Raw genomic sequence first — 22044 nt, forward strand, 5'->3', positions numbered from 1 at the left:
GGGCGATGCTTAATAAAACCTCTGATTTTGAGAGTTTGGGGAGATGAAATTCCCGCCAAAGCATGAAGCGAGATAACTAGTTCTTCAGGTGTAGTTGGGAGCTCATTGTCCGGCTGGTTGTCCTCATCTTCCTCCTCTAGTCCCTCAAATGGTGGGGCTTCCTCAGATGAACTATGATCAGTAGCATCAATTTGAAAGAATTTGGGTTCCATGCATTTATACCCTGGGGAGTATTTCTCATCACAGTAGTAACACAATCCTTGCTTTCTTCTTTCTGCCATTTTCGCTGGTGACACCTTTTGAACCTTAAGTGTTTGGGTAGTGCTCAAAGCCTGGGTGGGGCATCCCTTGGCTATGAAGTTTGGACGAGTTGACTAGGCAGATTAGACCTCCTTCATAGCTAATCTGCCTTAGATTGAGGAGACACATAAAGACATTCTATTCATGGATTGTGTTATGGTCCAACCGTAACCCCCTTATTTATGTAATAAGGTCAAGTCATAGTTATAGTTAGTTAGCGGTATTCTTGCTTAGGAATACTGCAGTAGTTGATTCCAAGAAAAGTTAATTCAGCCCAATGTCCTGCGAGAACCACGCCCAGGTATAAGAGCCACACAAATAGTCAGATCTATCTGCGAAACCCTCAACTGCAGAGTATGAGTAGGAATGTGGCCGTGATCGAACCCCTGCTGCTAGATTTGAATGGTAGATCTGATTGTTGCGACTGCTACAGAACCCAAAATGTTGGATCTAAACGGTGGATCTGATAGATCTGATTGGCGGATCTGATAGATCTGATAGATTTGAATGGCAGAACTAATTGTTGTGGCTATGACAGAACCCAATCTGCTAGATCTGATTTGGCAAAGATGATGTGTGGTCTAGAGAGAGACAAGGGAAATATGGTCTCAAGGAGTGTCATGTGCTACAAATCACAATATATGTAAGGGTTCAAAAATAGTACTCGACCCAATCTTTTAGGGCACTAACCAAGGAGGATCAACCGTACCCTTAGCCATACAACCCGACTACCCTATCCCACACGCGAGTAATCTCCCCAACTGCTATTCTCGATGTATTGTAGCAGCAAGACGGTCGACGGTTTATCTATGGTGAGGTTTCAAGAGAGACTAGGGGGCTTTCGATATACCCAGAGGGTACTTGGAAGACAGTCCGTGCACGGTTTTGTCTAATGCACTGCTACTCGAAGGGGTACCCACAGGGGTTACAAGAGAGTCTAACAAGCATGACCACCTCTTGTATTTCCTGCGTGCATGCCTCCCCAAATCCATAAGTTTATGCGCTCAAAAACAGATCATGTGGTTTAAAGACGCCGAAACACGTCTCTAGAAAAAAAAAATTATACTAAAAATGGAGATCCCACCGGCCCTGGAAAGTGCTCTGATACCACTTGTTATGCTCTTGACCTACGAGAAGATACCAGAATACCAAATATGCGAAGAATATACCTAGAACACAAAACAATAAGAAATAACAGCATGTATTTTATTATTCAGAAAGGAAAGCAATGTTCACTTGCCTCTTCGAGGGGGAAACCTCCAATAGAGCTGGGCTCAATTACAAAATAAGACACGATGCTCCTCAAGTGGAGTCTCTATCCTTTATATAGGATTCATACATGTAATACCATGGATCAGTACCATGGTTCTTATTAATACCATCTATCTAATACCATGGCCCATTTGCAACTAACTATGGTCCCTTCTTTAAATGCTGGTCAACCACTTACAATTATTAATATGGGCTTTATTGACTCTTTAACTAACTATAACTATGACTTGACCTTATTACATAAATAAGGGGGTTAGGGTTGGACCCTAACACAAACCGTCAATAGAAGTGTCTTTATGTGTCTCCTCAATCTCAGGTAGATTAGCCCTCCTTATTTCTTCTATTTGTTTCCATTCAATGAATTCTAAGATCCTTGTATTTAGATCATTAAATTCAGTTCTTTGGTCAATCACCTTATCTGTTAACTGGTCACTAGTGATCAGATAAAGAGCGATATGTGACATTTTTTGGCAAATTGTTCTTGCTATTTTGATAGGAGGGAATTTAACTCTAGTGCCTCTTTGATGAATTCATCAATAGTAGGGAAATATTCATATTTTTCCATGCCTTATTGCAATTCCTGAACTTGCATGTTCTTCGCAGAAATGTCAGCTTCATGGCTTATCTTTAACACTTCCATATTCTACTACAATTGAGCGATTTTTTCCGAAGCTTGCTGGTTCACATTTTCTTTTTTGATTTGCAGCTGTTGCTAGCACTGAACTATCTTCTCTTCCTTCTCCCTTAACAAAATATATATCTCGGTATCTTTATCCATGGTGGTAGTTGCATATGCCCCTGTAAACTGCGATAGTCTGGTCAAATTTTTAGCTGGATTGGAAGGAATATCCTTCCAGACTATGTCCATCAGCTCATTCCCAGGTGGGATCTTGGGTGTCTCTACCCTCCTTCTTTTCCTCTATCTCCTTACTACGACCTTGTGAAGTGCTGTAGAACACATCTAAAGGAGGAATTTCAATCACCTTTAGGACAATTTCTGATGTGGGCAAAGCAGGAATGATTTCTGTTTGTTGTGAAGTTATCCCTTGCTCATTCATCAGCTCAGACTCTGTAATTTTATGGGTATGTAGAGGAGTGTGATATTCCGTGGTTTCCTGTGCATATGTTGTCTTAGGAGTGTCTTGTAGTTTTTTATTGAATTGGTCCCACTCCTGCTCCAAACTGCTGCTTTTGATCTCATAACCGATATCTTTAGTTAGGTCACTTATAACCTGTTTTTCGGCTGACCTCCTACTGGATTCCGCTGAATTCTCGGTGGCTTGTGTTTTCCATATATCTAGTGCTTTCCCTGTGTCCACTTGAGACTCTATGCGAGAATTTGGTCCCTTGCTGTTGACGGTCACACTGGGTGTAGGTTTGTCCTCGGTTTTTAGTAAATGCAATGGAATTATTTTGAGCCTTTTATTTCTGAATTCCTAAAAGCTTTCAAAATCTTCAGGACTCAAATTTTCCCTTGCCCACTCGAACGTTTGTTCGAATGATTCATCTGGCTGTAAAATGTCTTCAGAATTATTAGCCTCATGGTTAAAGGGCTTATTCTTTGATATTATGCGCTATTTTGTCTGGATCAAATTGCCTTTTTGACAGAGTATGGAGCCTGTGGCTCTCTAGGCTTAGTGATTCCTTGGTTGCATGGTTAAAATTTGCTAATGGAAAGGAACCACACCGAATGGGAAAAGATGGCCACAATGAATTTTTGTTATCTTTTAGGGTCTTGGTCAAACATTTTCCCACAGTTTGGTAGGCTATTTCTCTTGCTAATAGTTTATTAGAGACATACAAAGGGAGGACATGTGGGTCCACTGTACTACCAAAAACCCTGATGTATGTAAACCATTCTTCAACAAAATACTTGCCTACTACGAGAAGGTCTGTAGCAACTTCTTTGGAAAACCTGGGGGCTTTCTTATTAAAAATCAATTGATGCAATGGAAAAATAACAACATGGCATATTTTATAAAAATGGGGTATATAATGGGATTCCCAAATCTGTTTATGGTTGAGATGGATAGGGTAGGGGTCCTGCAAGGTCCATTTCCAACCCATGATTGGAAATTTAGTGCAGAAACAGATGGCATCCATGATGTATGCACTAAAATAAAATGGAGGAAGGTTCTCTGTGGAGGAGGATCTCTTCTGACGATACTCGGAGATGGCAGTGGCTAGGTTATCAGATAGGATAGTGGCCCAATTCATTATGTGGGAATTGACATAGGCATCAATTAAAGGAATCCATTCTATGGAAAAATTAGCATTATTAGGTACCCCGTATAGCCTACATAACATAGAAGCTTCATATTTGTGGGGATTTTCTAAGGAGGCTACAGGATACATACCTGTTTTATCAAATTTGAACTTGTTCTCTAGTACCCTCCAGCCCTGGATCATCTTGAAAGGTTCTTTAGTTTTCTTTGCAAAGTTGGCTAGGTATGACTTGTCATATATGTCTTGAGGGTCAGGTATATGGTACATTTGATTTAGGTCTTCAGCTTTGAATGACTCCATGATCTCCATCCTCGAGTTCCTGAATTGCCTATCTTCAATACTGATATTTTCCACCACCCACCTAATCAAATCAGTATATGGGAGTATTTTCGCTCTCGCTCCTATTCTGTGAAGGAAGGAACAAGCAACATCTTTTAATTGGACCCCCGAAGGCTTTATTGAGTTAGTCATTTCCTTTACGACAATAATTTTGGGATGCTCATCCTCAAGCATGTTGTATATGACTTCCCATGCTGTCGCTCCCCCATCGGCGTTGCAAAGTGTATTAGAGAATATAGGTGACATTTTTGATAGCTTAGACTCTGTAATGCTCTGTTTTTTCTGCTTTTGCATCACCTTTCACAATGACATGTATTTTGAAGCTTGCCTGAAATGGAAGAGATATATCAGCTCATACGATATAGGGAAATTAAGGCTGAAAGCTCTCTGAAATGAATTTGAATCGTGGGAGGATTTCGAACAAGATATTTAGCATTAACTTGCCATAACTTGAAACATCATTACCTCTCCTTGGGCTGCTAAACATTAATTACCTTGTCAAACCATTCATTATTATATTAAAACATAGTAACTTCCCACGCTTCATGCCTTATTCGCACATCGCAACTTTTAAACATTGTAATATAGCATTGCCTAGAGATAATGCGAAATTTGATTGTGAAAATCGCAATATCGCATTTCGCAAATCGTTAAAGGATGACATAATGGCCTGCACTATTTATTTGCAATTATGCGAAGCGCGAACACGTGTTCTCAAGGAATTTTGATCAGAATATCGTAGCCAAGGGTTTCATCACAAATCACAATTCGAGATTTACTTAAAGATGTTTATAATTATCACATGGAAAAAATGTGAAATGCGATTTGCGATAAAGATCCTAAGCTTGGGTTGTTTTCTAAGAGTTTTCAAGGCAATTTCTTAGAGTTAGGATTTATTTTTCAAAGACTAAAAAATTTAAAAATGATCCCCATTTATATGTCAAATATTAACTATTATTCGTATAAATTGGGTGGGGGGGGGGGTTGTTACATAGTACAACAATTGGTGATTCACTTGGGAGAACCAACTATCTCTGATTGATCTTTTGAAATTTCTAAAAACTTTCAAAATAAGAAAAGTTATAGGGATAATAATTACATGAGTTATAAACTAAACCATATTCCTCTGAAATCATAATCACTTACTCGATCTATCTATTCAAATACTTTACCCTTGCAGTGATAAAAATATAAATGTTTGCATGAGTCAATTCTAATATTTTAAAGAGATATAGTAGGTGTCTTCTACATATTCATTTTTTGGTTCTCTCATTTATCACAGATAGAGCCTCTGCTGCCAGCAGACATTCATAGCCTCGACAGGGTTACCTTTTAACCAACAATGATTCATTGTCCCATCCGAAGCAATTTTCAAAATTCAAAATGATATTCATTTTCTTTTTCTTTTTCCTTTGGACCTTGCTTTTCTTTTCTATGTAATTTTCTTTTGAAATTTAAAAGACATTGTCTAGCCTTGGTAACCTAATAATGAAAATGCCATTCACCAGTTATAACTAAACTGAAAAAACTGGCTCTTGATGAGACCCCTTGTCCTTTGATTGATTATATCATTGGCTATTACCCTGTTTTGATATGCAGTTTTGGTAATATCAGTTTAATTATTCCCCTATGATCATGGTAAACAAGCTCGTGATGAGACTTATTATCTTTTAAGTTTTGTATATTTTAGAATTACACTGTGAAAAAAGAAAATTTTATTTGATGGGGTGAATCACTGGCCCTTTTAAAGAGTTTTGGATGATAATGATAGAGTTTTGAGATACTGATCTGTAGAAAGTCCTTACTAGGTTAAAGATTATTTTCTTTGACTCATAACAAGACATCTATAATTTATAAAGATAAGAGCTTGTTCATTGAACAAATGTTTTATCAAGGTCAATTTTTTTCAAAGAAATAAGGTTCATTTTTATACTTAAATGATCTAATTATTTCTTTAACTTTTTCCTACTTATAGAAGCGAAAAATAAAAATATTATTAGAGATTTTATTTTGAGAAGCCAAGAGTAAATACTACATTAATGTTTATTTTCCTAAGAATATTAAAGACAATATGATACAAAAAATAGAAGACGTTGTCTTCTTGGAAAATTATTTTTTCAGAATTTTCCCATTAACGGGCAAGGAATCCATTTTACTTGACAAGTCTTGTAAAATAAATGTTCATTGACTAATTTTCTCAATGATTTGGAATGGTCCAAGCCACAGCCTTTGGAACTTGGTATTCTTACCTTTTTCCTCATGTTCTTTGTCCCATTTCAAAACCAGATCACCTACATCAAAAGTTTTATGACAGGCAGAGCTTGTATCAAACGAGGCTTTGACTAACTGCTAATGATGGGAATGGGTAGATTTAGCCTTTTCTCTTTCTTCTTCGAGTTTAAGGATCTGAAATTTTCTTGCTTGAAGAGAAGAGGAAGGATTTTCATTGATAAACTGCATTAGGGCGAGAGATGGGATTTATATGTTTGTGGGGAGAACTTCTTCTTTTCCATAAACTAAAGGAAAAGGAGAAGAACTGATTGAGGCATTCTGTGTTATTCTATCTTCCCAAAGAGCAAATGTTAATGCTTTGTGCCAATTCCTATGATTTTGGTCTATAGTCCTCTTGATGATTCTTATAAGGTTTTTGTTTGTCGATTCAGCTAATCCATTACCTTGTGGATAATAGTTGGCTAAATACTTCAATTTGAAACCTCTTTTCAAAGCAAATTCTACCATAGTATTTCCAGAAAAATAAGATGCATTATCAAACATTAAAGTTGTGGGTAGGCCAAACCTGGTGATTATGTACTGATAAATAAAATCTGTAATACTTTCTATATTAGCTATATTTAATGGGATAGCCTCAACCCATTTCATGAAATAAGAAATAGTTGTAAGGATGTACTTGTGCTTCTTGGAAGAGTTAGGAATAATCTCACCAATTATATCTACTCCCCATTGTTCAAATGGTTGTTGGATATTGACTGGTTGCAAAGGAAATGCTGGTTTCTTTTCTCTTCCAGCTGCAGTTTGACAAGTTTTGCATTTTCTTGCATAGTCATGTGCATCCTTGAACAATGTTGGCCAATAATAACCTTCATGTAGGATTTTATGAGCTGTGGTGTTTCCTCCAAAATGACCTCAAGCTGGTCCATCATGTAATTCTTGCATAACCTTTTCAGCTTCAAGTTTCTCAAGGCATCTTAATAATGTTCTGTCATATTTTTTTCTAAATAGTACATCATTAACCAATTGATGCTGATTTGATTTCAACCTTAAAACATGTTTTGTTTTTTAATTGAGATGGATAGGAGCATATCCATTCTTCAAATAAAACTTCAAATCAACATACTATGATTGTGCATCGCTGAGGCTTACCTCTGATATTTTCACTTCATTACCTTGGTCTTCTTCTGTTGATAAGTGGGAAGCTCTAGTTAGCATCCTGCAAAAACCTTGGCCCCTAACAATTTTAGCTGGTTGGATTTCTACATCGTATTCTTGAAGTGCAGTGACCCAATTGGCTCTTTTCTCCCCCACTTCTCTTTGAATCAATAGTTTCCTTACTACAAGGTAAGGTACTATTATTTTTGTATGAGTTTTGAGGAGAAAAGGTCTGAAATGTTTCAAGGTTTTAAAGACAACAAAATATTGTTTCTCAACAACTGAGTAGTTTAACTCGGCACCTTGTAAATTTGAACTGAAAAAAGAGATAGGTGCTTCTATGTTTTGATCGTTTAGCTGTGTTAAAACTGCCGCATATGATGTATCAAATGAAAAAGTGTACAACACAAAAGTTTTGAGAAAGTTTGGAGTGGTTAAAGAAGGAGCATTAATGATGGCCTTTTTGATTAACTCAAATGACTCTCTTTCATTTTTACCCCATTTGAAGATTGCATTTTTTCTTATCATTGATTGAAGGGGTAAAACAATCTGTGAGAAATATGGAACAAATATTTTTACAAAATTGATCTGGCCTAGGAATGATTGCATGGTCTTTTTGTTATGTGGGAGAGGAATCTTTTCAATTTCTTGGATTCTATCAGGATCAATATAAATTCCTTTCTTGGACACTATGAACCCAAGAAGCTTGCCTTTTGCTAAATCAAAGTATGACTTTTTTGGATTCAAAGAAATTCCATATTTCTTGCATCTTTCAAAGATATGATTTAGGTCATTCAAATGATTGTTTCTATTCCTAGAGTAGACTATGATGTCATCTAGGTAAATAACAACTGATTTATTAATTATACCTCTAAAACCGATGTCCATGGCGCGTTGGAATGTAGCACCCGCATTGATAAGTCCAAAAGGCATCTTCTGATAAGCATATGTTCCCCACTTGGTCCTGAATGTCATCTTTAACCTGTCATCTGGATGTACAAGGATCTGATTGTATCTTGAAAATCCATCTAGAAAAGACATTAACTCAGAACCTGCAACTGATTGCAATATTTTCTCCATGGTAGGCAAAGGAAAATTATCCTTTTGACAAGCTCTATTCAGGTTTCTAAAATCAATACAAATCCTAATATCACCATTCTTTTTTTTGACCGGAACCATATTTGATACCCATTTTGAGTGTCTAACAGGAAATATTATCTTTGCTTTTAGAAGTTTGTTCAACTCAGATTTGATTTGACTTTCAAGGTTTGGATGAATCTTTCTCAACTTCTGTTGAACTGGTTTCTCATTAGAAGTCATTGGTATAGTATGTTGAATTACAGAGGAATCATAGGTCTTGAGATCTGAATAATCCCAGGCAAAGACACTCTTATATGTTTTCAACAACTTGATGAATGATATCCTTTCTTCGGGTGATAAACCAAGACCTAGGTTGACATTTTGAGGTTTTTCAGTTGTACCTAGGTTTACCACTTCAAATCTTAGAGTAGAACTCCGAGTCTTGGAGTTGGTAATCTTCTTAAATCTATCTTTCAAATCATAGAGATCTTCCATTTTGACTACAGATTTTGGAATTGGGTTTTGATCTTGTTTATGGTTGATTTGAAATTCATGCTCGTGTTCATCTATGATTTGTTCCTCATAAGATCCTTCTGATGTAAGGAAATCAATTATATCAACATCATTATTAAACACTCTCCAATTTGTTACATTATTAGGAATGGATGGTCTAAAAACTAACTCTATGGAAAATCTATCTGGACTAAATTATTTTGAAGGTATAAGCCTAGATGCTACATTGACAAGTAATTTAGCACTTTCATTTTATAATCTGGGCACTGAAGAAATGTTAAAAGCAGTGAAATAAGAAGTAAGATTCTGGGCTAAAAATTGATAATGTTTGAGATGCCTAGACACACAATGGATTGTGTTTCTTACCTATTTAATAACTATTTCCGAGTCTTCATATACTTGCAAATACTTGACATTAAGGCTAATGGATTTGTACAACCCTTGAATCAAAGTTTCATATTCTGCAGTATTCTTGGTGCATTGAAATTCAAGCATGCAAGCTAACATGGTTTTCTCTCCTTGCAGGTTGATTAAGATGCATCCTGCACCTGCACCATCTTCAGACTTGGAACCATCAAAATAAAGAGTCTAGAATAGTGAATTATTTACAACTTTATCGACTACATCTACACACTTGGAAGTGTCTGCTTGTGAGAATTTTTCTATCTGAGATATTACAACATTATTTGGAAAGCGGGATTTTTTAGCGTTGAAGGATCCCAAGAATGAATCGGTTGAGTAGTTTCCAATAATGTTATTTGTGAAAGCTACAGGTTCATTTCTTCCCTCGAGATCAATGATTGTGTACTTCATGAAACTGATTCTATCTCTCCAAGTACCTTTACTTTAGTTCTGTCCAGTTGAACTATGTGTACAACAAATTTTTGAGGTGTAATATTCAATTTGGTGCACACATTTCTTGGCATAATATTTGAAGAGGCTCCTGAATCAACAAGGAAATTATGGACATTTCTTTTGAAAATCTCAAAAGAAAGAAGAAATGGAGGTGTATGAGAGATATACCTATCACCTATTAAAACTAAATATGAAGGAACTACTTTCTTTGAAGATGAAGGAGGTTTTCCCATATCATAAGTAGCTTGAGTGACCACGACGGATGGTAGAGGGGCTACAGGAACTACTTTTAACTCTTTGAGTAGAATTTTTTGTTGTTGTTTGAGTTTAGTCAGCTCATGTAATGAAATATTTTCTCTCATCTTTTTCATATATTCGACTATGTTATATTCTATCACTAATGTTTTGGAAGCAGTTGGAGGATCTAGTGGAATAGAATCAGTTTGAGTAGTCTTAGATTTATTACTTACTGTCTTCTCCTTTATAGGAGTAGCAATTTTCTGTTTCTGAATTGTTGTAGACATATCAGGAGAGTTTTTACTTCTTGTAGTTACTGGCATAGCTTGTGCTTCCTCTTCAGTTGAAAGAATGAAGTCCCACATTCTATTTAACTCGACTTCTTCTTCAATTTTAGCTTCCTCTTCGGTTGGCGAATCTTCTTCTATTTCCGGATCAGACTCAGCATTAGAAATAGTATTTGGTGGCTAAGATGTAGAAGAAGGATTTCTTTTAAATGAGCGAAAATGTTTCTTGGGAGCAGATGATTTTGCAACCTGTTTCTTGATTTTGACCATTTCATTGGACATGGTCTTTAACACTTTCTGAAGGCCTTCAAGGTCGAAAGGGTCCTTTGGAGTTTTCTTTTTTGAATCATCCTTGAATGTTACTTTCTTTGATTTCCTTTCGTCTGTCTGTGACCTCTTTTCTAAAGAAATAATTCTTCTTTCTACAGACAGAGCTTCCTTCATGTTTTCTACAAGGGTAGCCTTATTGGCTCTATCTACAAAAATTGCGATATTAGAAGGGAGGGAGGATATGTACCATTCTATTTGTACATCCACTGCAGGTTTTGAGGCAGCTGGGATTTTGTTTAGTAACTTGTTAAATATGGAGTTGAAGTCTTTGATCCTTTCATATAAATTTGGATTTAAGTTGGAAAGATCATTGATTAAGGATGCTATAGTCCTATCATCACCAAATTTTGCAAGAAATACTTCATGTAAAGTATCCCAGTCTCTTATTGAGCCTGCCAGAAGGGAAAAATACCAAGATCTAGCAGATCCTTGGAAAGTATAGGGAAACAGTCTGATCACAACATCTTCAAGTGCAACTCCATTAATATTCATGGCTAGCATAAAGTTATTTAGATGTTCTTCAATAGAAAGAGCATCATCAGGATTGTACTTAGGTAACCATTTTTATGGGTTTGCTGGGAGAGCATTTGGATTAGCAACCATAACAACACCAGGATTTGTCCAAGGTTGAGCGAGTTGATTGGCCATAACTTGAGTTGGAGACTGGGAAGATGGGAAGGCTGGTCCAGAAGTAGGTATAGATGGTGAAGAACTTACTACTGGGTTAGTACTACTAGTAGCAGTACTAGTTGAAGAAGTGGATTGTTGAGAAGAGGTGGATTGAGTAGAAGTGAATGGATGGAAAGGTGAAGTGATCTCGTTGGTATCTGATTCAGATATTGATGTGATAACTTTCTTACATCGTGAAGGAATGGGAAACTCAAAAGGATTTGCTCCAAGCCTTTCACTTTGTAATCTAGTTAATACACCAGTTTCTCGTAATAACGAAGTGACACTTTCTTCAGAAGCTTCAAGCCTCTCCGGTTTCTCGGTAAAAATGGATATCTGTTCCAATTTCTGTATCAAAGGGTGAAGTTTAGGATACTCAGGAGTGTAGTATGAAGGAGGTGTTTGTCTTAATACTTTAGGAGACGAGGGAGATGTTTCTACAACTTCAGATTTCTAATATAGAGATTTTTTATGAGATCTAGAAGGTGTAGAAGTTCTGGAGGGGTTTTGACTCTTATGAATGTTTTTTGATTGATATTTAGGTTTATATGCTATTCATAGTTAGATGGCCCTTCTTCTAGAGCCAAAATTTTGAAGCCTCAGATTTCTGCTGCTCCAACATGGGGGATAACCACCCGATCTGGACCTTAAAGACAACTCCTTTTCTATTTGAAGTGGTGGCTCCAACTGGGGATGATGGGACCAGTTTCCTAGTGTGAGTTTTAAAATGAGAGTGGGTGGTTTTCAAGTTATTACATTAAGGAGAGTGTCACACGGAATCAGTCAAGGGTGCGGACACAACTGACCTTCTTAGAAGTCTAAGACATTCTAATGACAAACAAAACAAACTGGAGCTATCCTTCTCTAAACATACATTATGATATGAGAAATCAAGTGTTTCGTTCTTACCTCTGTCCAAACGCTGTTGTAGAAGTCCAAGCTTTGTTGATCCGGATGAGCTCCTCCCGTTCTCCAAAACCTGCAATCACCAACAGTCAAACAATTAAATAGCACCTGATTATAACATAAAACAAAGCATATTCAACATATAGACCAAGGAGTACATGAAATAACTCATTAACAACAAGCTATTGAGAAGAATGGACCAATTTGCATTAAAGGTAATCAAAAGGAACCATTACAACCTGAGCCTTGGTGTTGTGCAAGCTCCTTCCAGGGTCCACAAGAGTCTTCCTCTACTTTGACAAATCTCACCCACTTCCAAATAGAACAAGTAAAGATGACAATCTCTCCTCACAAGCTTCTAAATGGGAGTCCTAATTCCTGCAACATTTACCCTTAGAAATCTATAGCTTTCAACCTTTTTCCTTCTGGCTCAATGCCTCTTTTTATAGTGCTCAAGAGGAAGTTAATCAGGTCCACCATCAATGGGATAGTCCCCTCTTTGGATGGGATCACTCCCTTATTGATGGGATAAGTTCCTCTTTGATAGGAGTGCATGAACCATCTGGAGGCGCTCAATACTCATCCAAGAATCTTCTAGAATGCTCTAGAAATGACCACAAGTAAGTTTTTGAAGATAAAACTTGCGCATTTTAACCTTTTCAGAGGGACGCACCTGCCCCTTTAGATACAGAGCGTCCTTGGACGCAGACCTTCTGAACAAAAGGTGCGTACCCGCAGGCAAGGCTTGAGAGAACCTGCGTACCCAGAGATAAACATGTTTTATAAAGACTTTCTCTCTTTCTTGGAGTTTGATATGAATAGTAGAGGCATAAGACTTGCTCAAAAGGGTAGTATGACTGTTGATTGAGCCATACCGACTGTAAATAGCCATGGTGACATTTTTTAGTGTAACAGATTGCCCCCTAAAGTGCGAAGCCTGGAATAGATTAGGGTTTTGTATTATCTAGGAAGGGTGAAGCGCTTTATCATTTCGAGGATTATCTCATGGAGAACCTGGTTGGAACCTACAATTTTCAACACAAAATACATGGATAAGATTATATCATCACTGAGGTAGGCATTCCCATACTCAGATAAAAACTTTAACTAACAGACTAACTATTCTGATACAGAAATGATCTTGTAGTACATCATAATCATAGACTTTTGTAGACACAGTATGGGCGCAGCCATCTGTTTATGATTAGTCTACTTAGATAATGAATACAAAACTCCTCGCAGCCTGGACGGTAAAGATTTGATCCAGGGTCTTCATTCCTACTTCTCGAATTGGTACGATTCTAGCCATGCGAATAAATGAGTCGATGTCGAACATGGTAGAAACCACTTGATTACCAGTCGATGATGTGAACAGTTAACAAGCGTGAGAGAGACCACCAGTAATGTCAATGGTTCTCAAAGTACCCAGTACAATCCATGAGATGTGAATGAATGAGTTGGTGTCGAACATTTCACGGAATCCTTCGATCGAAAGTCAATGATGTAAACTGACGTCAAAGGCGAGAAACCTGCCATTGATGCATGCAGACTTCAAGGCACTGACGATTTCTAAGTCATCTCTCTAGATAATGTGCTGATGTCAATAGAAAGAGACTCGTTGCAGGCAAGCCTACAACACGAAATCATTGTTCAAGTTGAAGAAATATTGCTGTAAGGACTGACTCAGGGATGGTCAAATGGATGACAAGTATTTTGCAGATGAAAGTTTTGTTTGCAGACCTCTTGAACACATAACGACACGACAGATGGTTTGGTGCTAAATAACTCAAAGTTAATCCCCGGAACCCGGTTGAAGACTTTCAAAAGTGGTTTGATTGACTGTGAGGTAAAAGATTTCCCAACCCAGGTGAATGAAAAGTGTCGTGTCCAAGAGTGGTAATAAAGTTTCTTTTGAGACAAAAGGTAACAAATAGGCTCATTCTTCTCTCTTTTCCCCCACCATTTCTGGCAAGTACCTCTTTATTTTTAACAAGCTTGAGGAGGATAACATATGCTTGATTATAAGCTCATCCTTCGGATGAGTCCAACCCAGTTTTGATTCGAACCCTAGGAAGGAGTGGTTCGTTCCTGTTTGTAATTGAACAGGTCCTTTACTGTGAAATGTTTAACGAGCCCAGTATAGGAGAAACTCGGCTTTTTTCAATTTTAGAGAGTCTGAAAAAACTTAAGGAAACTCCAAGTTGAACTTTTTCGTAAATTTGTGTCCCTCAAGCCCGAAAAAGTATAAAATAATACCTGGGGGAACCGCTTGATCTTGCGACCAAGGAGTACTTTCATGATTAGTGTCACTGACCTGAAAAGTAAAAAGCGATCAAGGACACGTCGTTTTATTTCCGTATTGAGTTTGAAATGACAAAAACACGGCAATATTTTCCTGATTTTACGGTCAGAAAAGAGCTATAAGGGGACCATCTTTTAATTCCGTTTTAACGAGTGTAAAAGAAACGCTCGGCAATCTTTTCATGTTTTAGGAGTCAGAAAAGGGCTTAAAAGATGACTCTGATATTTTGTTTGTGAAAAATTACAATTTTCCCTCTAAGTCCCTTTGTCCTGCACAAAAGCGACACATTACTCATACCTGTTTAAGATAGGCAAAAATTCATTGAAAAACATCTTTCCATGGTGAAAAATGAACAAATTCATCCAAAAAACCTATAAAAAGACTTTTTACCATGTCATTTTTACCGTTTGACTGTTGAGGTTGAAAAAGGAGCTTTTGACAAGAAACTTCCCGTGGTCGCTGCGGAAAATCTGACCGTTAGAATCGAACGTCGTCTCTTCCAGGTATTTCACAACATCCTCCTTGTCAATTTCATCCGTTTAGAATTTTGTTTTAAGTTTCATTTTTGATTTTTAGGGGGTTTTGGGTTTTGGAAACTGCCCTGCGGGGGACGCAGCTTTCCTAAAGACTGGCCTGCGTCCCCCAACTTTTTCCTACACAGGGAAAAGGTCGGGGGACGCAGGTTTCCTTCAGGCCACCTGCGTCCCGGCGCACTGTGTGCCAAACGCGGGGTGCGTCCTCCGCAAAACGCGGGTTTTGAAACCCCAAACTCCCAAACCAACCATTGAAAATCCTCAAAACTAATTTTAATGCCTGTTTATTCATGTGTAGGGCACTTATCATGCTGGATTGGAGAGAAAGAGAGCATGAGGAGGTTGATGAAGCTGCAATCAATCATCAACCCTCCCTCGATGCCCTAAGAGGATGTGGTTTATACAAATACTGGTCCATACCCGGTATGAGAGCTCAGGTAAGGTTCTTGGAGTGGCTGGTCGAGAGATGGAACGTTCAAGAACAATGCTTTTATATCGGCGGGCAACAACTCGAGATAGAGCCTGCTGACATTTACTTTCTTACTGGCTTGCCGAACAGAGGCGAGCAACTCAATCTGGCTGGGACTAGGCCGGGTGGCCAATCCCTTGATAGTCTCCGAGCAGATTGGTGCCTACCTGATTGAGAGCACAAGAAAGGCATAGAGATCAAATATGTCTCTCAACGTGAACTCATGGTCTTGGCTTTCACTGTGACCAGGATTTGTGGCTCAGCCACTTTACATATTGCTACTGGGTCTCAATTTCGGATGGCAATTGATTGTCTCCAAGGCACCATTTTCAACTGGTGTGATGCACTGTTGGCTAACTTGAAAGTCCAACTGACCAAGGCAAAGACCGGTAGACTAAAGACCTTTGGATATGGGCCTATAGTCGTGAGCTTTGCCTTAGAGAGGATACCAATGCTGATCCCTCAGCATCTCACTGTTGATATTTCGGGTCCTCAGGAGCCAAAGCTGGTACGATGGGTTGCTGTGATGGCCCGGCATCCGGACGAGGGTGCGGCAGTTGTTCGATTCACTGACAGTTATTTTCACTGGTTAGAGGACCAGGTGTTCGCGATCCAGGATTTTCCGTATGCCGGAATAGATTTTCGAGGTGATCCGGACATGGTTCTTCCACAGGGAGAACAATGGGATGACAGAGGTACTTTATTTTTCACGAGTTTTCAAATTATGTATTTTTTTGTTTTTTTATATATATCGTCTCAAACTGACAGTAAAATTTTCAAAATGCAGATGTTGGTCCACAGCGTCCAGCCAACCTCCGGCTTTTCGAGAGGCGACATCCAGTTGCACCGCTACCGGCCCCACAGGACGCAGCGGCTGCGGAGGTACTGACTGAGTTGGAGCATGATCTACAGCGTCTGACGGCGGATATACCGGAGACATCTATGGATGATATTCCTATCAGACTTCAGCGCTACGTAGTCGCGGTCCCTGGACCGTTGAGGAGATTTTTGCGCAAAGTAGCTCGTGCAGTGGTGTCGTACAGGGAGCACCACCAGTGATTGGCTAGTCACTTTGTAGACACATGTGACATTTTTGTCTTTTTGTACTTATCATTTTGCCGATCATAAGGTGTTTTTCAACCTATGATCGAAGACGATGTATATATTTTTTGACACACTCCTATCTATATATATATCACTATTACCGGCTTATCTTGTTTAACATGTATGATGAAATGTTTTTTAAATTTACTTGCATGATTATCGTAAATGTCTGTCCAACACTCGAGAAGCAATTGCATCTGCTAATGTATTTAAGGACCTTGGAATATGCTGATATTCAATGTAATCAAATTCACGTTCCAAGAGACGCACTCTCAAAAACAACCTTAATAACACAGGATTTCTAATGGCATAAACTCTATTAAGCTGTAATACAACAAGTTCAGAATCTAACCTCACTATCAAACGTCGAATTCCAAATGAAATAGATTCGGATAATAATTCAACCACTGCACTGTATTCTGCAATGTTATTCGTTGTTTGACCGAGGCTTACCCCATGCATAGAAACTAACTCGTCAGAGGGTGAATAGATAACCCAAGCTGCGGAAGAGATATTCCGTGTACTACGACAAGCACCATCAGCAAATCCAATGTATGTTTGGAGGGGCGTCGACATCTACAATATCAAGAGCAAAACCAAGATAAGCCAGAATAACGACGAAAAACACACTCACTAAGCTAAGCACACTGACTAACTAACAATCAAACTAGCTAGAAAGAAAACCTAACCTAACTAAAAATTCTCCATACCCACCATTTAAGCATAATACCTCTTTAGGTAAAGTCCATTTCTGGGTTTATCCAAAGAGTCCCCATCAAAATCTACTAGCTCATAAGCCCCTTTTGCTAGCTTTCGCTTTACAATATAGGGTCCATGCCACATAGGAACGAATTTTCCAGCACCTAGCTTATCGTTAGCTTGATCATATAAGAGCACTAGGTCTCCCTCCGAAAAATTTCGAGGGGTCACATTTCTATCATACTGAGCTTTCATTCGCTTCGCGTGAGTCTCGATTGCCAATGTAGCGTCACGTCGAGTCTCATCTAATTTAGCTAAGTACAATAAACGTTTCTCCTCTTCGGAAGTAGCTGGAAGTAATTCGACAGCCATTTGAAGTGATGGGATTTCACATTCAATGGGTAACACTGCTTCTAAGCCATAAACTAGCTGGAAAGGAGTGAACCCTGTTGAGGTTTTCACTGAGGTTCGGTATGCCCATAGCGCCGAAAATAACATGTTGTGCCAATTCGACCGATGAATACCAATGGTTCGTCGGATCATGATAACCAGAACTTTGTTGATAGACTCAACCAAACCGTTGGCTTGCGGATAATAAGGAGTAGAGCTGTCATGGCGCAAACCAAGCTGGCTTGTAAGTTCAGTCATCATGGTGTTTCGAAAATGGCTTCCATGGTCAGTAATAATTGCTTGTGGGACACCAAACCTAGTTATTATATGATTGAATATGAAAACTGCAGCTGTTTTGCCGCTTGCGTCGAATGTAGGCATCGCCTCGGCCCATTTAGTGAAATAATCAACCGCGAGGATGATATACGCATGCCCCCCGGCCGAGTGAGGGTTACAAGTAATAAAGTCGATACCCCATTTGGCGAATGGACCAACGACAATTATAGGGTGGAGAGGAGCAGGTGGTGCGCGCATCTTTCGATCAAACACTTGGCAGTTGTGGCACTTCCGGACTGCAATGATACAATCTTTAAACATAGATGGCCAGAAGTAACCAGCGCGCAACACCTTCTGAGCTGTGGCATACCCAGACATATGACCGCCACATGCTCCAGAGTGACAATCATTCAAAACTCTCTCAGCCTCTTCGTGAGTTAGACAACGTCGAAAAACTAAGTCTGCCCCCCGGCGATAAAGTGTATCTCCAATAATTTTGTATTGCTGGGATTGAAACCTAATTTTTCGACGTTCCTCTTTGGAAGCTTCAGGCCGAAAGGTTTGGGTTTGGAGATAGATGATTATATCCCCGAACCACGGATCTAAAGTACTGATAAGAAACAAAGATTCGTCCGCAATGGACTCTTCTGCCACAGTCTCTGTGTCAGTACGCGGGAAATCACACATCAATTCCGCAAAAACTAAGGATTTCTTAGACTTGGACTTCTCGAACTCCAAGTCGAACTCTTGCAGGATAACGATCCATTTAGAGTACTTGCCCCCTAGCAATTGTTTTGTCAAAATGTAAATCATAGGGTTGCAATCCGAAATAACTGTAGTTTTACGGAGAAGAATGTAGTGACGAAAACGCTGGACAGCTTGAACGGCTGCCAGGGCCAATTTCTCCACATGCGAATATTTTAACTCAGTGGGATTTAAGGTTCGACTGAGATAATATATCACATGTTCTGCTCCGAATTCATCTTCTTGAACTAACACCATTCCAATGGTGGAATATGAAGCTGCGAGGTATAAGAAGTAGTCCTGGTTGTAGTTGGGAGGATGCAACAACGGTGCATGGGTCAACGCGTGTTTAAGTGCATCAAAAGATTGTTGGGCAATCTCGTCCCAAAAGAATTGAACGTTCTGTTTCAACAACCGTGTAAAACCTTTAGTGACCTCGGCGTAGTTTGGGATGAATCGACGTAAAAAGTTCGCTTTCCCTTGCAAACTTTGGAGTTGGCGCAAACTCGAAGGAGGAGGCAATTTGATGATCGCTTCGACTTTCGAGGGATCGACGCGAATGCCGGCTTTTGAAACAACAAATCCCAGCAATCGACCTGTTTCTATACAGAAAACACACTTGTGGGGATTCAAACGAATTCGATAATGCCTACACCTCATAAAGATTGCTCGTAGGTGGTCAAGGTGATCAGCTCGTCGTAAAGAATGAGCAGGCAAATCATCGAGATACGGTTGCACAATGTGCTTGATGTCGTGAAATGCGTAAGACATCGCCCGTTGAAAAGTGGCCCCGGCATTCTTAAGCCCAAAAGGTAATTTGCAATAAGCAAATGTCCCCCATGGACAAATGAATGCCGTTTTTGGTTGGTCGGCAGGTAGAATATTGATTTGATTATAGCCCGAAAAACCATCCATGAAGGAAAACATTTCACTTCCGGCACAATCATCAATAATTTGATCGATATAAGGCGTAGGATAGTTGTCTTTTGGACAAGCTCGATTGATATCCCTATAGTCGATACAGATTCTTATTGTTCCTTGTTTCTTGTTGACCGGAACAATATTCGATACCCAATCCGTTAACGGGATCGGATAAATGAAACCTGCTTTCAACAGCTTTTCGACTTCTGCTTTAATCGCAGCCGCTTTTCGAGGGTGAATCTGACGCAACCGTTGCCGAATGGGTTTAGCATCCGGGTAGGTTTTGATTTCATGAACAACAATGGCAGGATCGATTCCCGGCATTTCCTCGTAAGACCATGCAAACACATCGCGAAATTCTTGGAATAGGGCCTTGTAAGTTTGGATTTCTTCTTCTGTACATGAGGCACCTATATGAATGTTCTCCTCAATTCCGGGCTTCACTGAAATATCAATGGGAATAGTACGAGAAATATTCCCTAAATTCAACTCTGAATCAGAATGTTTCGTTGGATCCTGAGCGTCTTTGACATATTCAGCGGTAAAGATAGATGAAAAATCATTTTCAAATGCATCATCCTTAGGTAAAAACGAAGATCTGTGATGGAGATCTTCCCATGGTAGATCGTCTACACTTAGGATTTCGCGAAGTTGTTCGTCAGATGACACGACTTCGGGAAACGCTATCCGTTCTAAGGTTGAGGTGAAAAGTGATTCTTCACTGACCACATTCATTTGGTCGACTTCGGTTGAATGAAAGTCGGTAAAAGACATAAGAGCTTCATAAGCAATTTCATATGGACTCAAAGGCATAGCATTACCGAATGAGTCTATCTCAGAGTCAGATGGAACATACCAAGGATCATCATAAATAATGTTTTCTGACGTAATCATATGAATTGTTGCAAACGAAGGTTCTACGCTGAGTGGAGGGAGAGGAAAAGTTCCCAGTAAACCGGAATCCTTAACTAAACCTACACCAACGTCCTTATAAGGGATTGTCGTCTTACCGACATGCTGGATACTCTCTGAAGAGGCTGGGTCGGATGAAAAGTATGTCAGCTGATCAATAGTCACGATCTTACCGTTGTGTGGAAACTTAATTACTCTGAAGACCGATGAAACGACCGCTGTCATAGCATATGACCAACTTCGACCCAAAAGAAGGTTGTAGTCTAGAGGGGCATCAACCACTTCCACATCCAGACTAACGGTTTTACCTTCTACCCCTATAGGCAATTCCTGTAGAATACCAAACGGACGGAACCCACGGCCATCAAAGGCCTTAAGGATGGTGGGGGATTGGTTCAACGAAGGAGAACCAAGGGATCTCCAACATTGAATTGACATAATACACGTAGAAGCTCCCTCATCAATCACAGTTCGATGAATAGGCCTGTTTTTGACTATCACTGGAATTTGGAAAGCCATTTGATGGGGGAGTCGTGGTGTACTATTTTCTAGATCGAAGATCATTAGATTCGGATCCTGAACGTCAACAGCTCCTATAGCCGACAAAAGCAATTTTCGTTGTGCTGGACATGATTGCAGCACTTCTAACGCCGACATTGCTGAGGGTGAAACAGCTAAGTCCTCAACAATGTTGTAATTCTGGGCCGCTCTCGCATGTGGATTGAAAGCAGACCTTCGAAGTACACCCTTGGCGGGCGGTTTAATTACTAAGTCTGGGTTAGGTTTCTCGATCTGTAGTGGATCGGAACCAGGAGCTGAGGTTGATGGGTTAGAGTGAGAAGATTCTGCTTCCTTACCATCAACAGGATTCTTACTACCATAATCTTGCGATCGAGTCGCAATCCTCACATGAGACATCATCAAAATGGGTTCTTCACTGGCATTCGAGGAAGAACCTATCATCTTATTCTCCTGCTCCGGAAATGGATTTTTTAACACAGCAGGAGTGGGAGAACCTTTGACTATTTTCACTACCTCGGCCCGATGAGGGCAATCTCTCGTAAAATGATCCTCTTCACAAATAAGACAAGGATATCGAGGTTTGCGCTTTTCGTCATTGGTTTCCGACTTTTCAGTTTTCTCCTTTGGAGCCTTGTCTGCTTTAGCCTTCTTCTTTCCTTTCTTCTTCCCACCGTTTTTTGATTTGGCCGTAGATGACTCTACAGCGTGAATATCGGCGGTAAGTTCAGGAGAAGACTCTCCTGTCGGGGAATCGGGCAAAGTGATAATAGG

The sequence above is a fragment of the Pinus tabuliformis genome, chromosome 4_1, assembly GCF_031772625.1.
Source record: "Pinus tabuliformis cultivar Carrire ecotype Pingquan chromosome 4_1, CPIR1, whole genome shotgun sequence".
NCBI lineage: Eukaryota > Viridiplantae > Streptophyta > Pinopsida > Pinales > Pinaceae > Pinus > Pinus tabuliformis.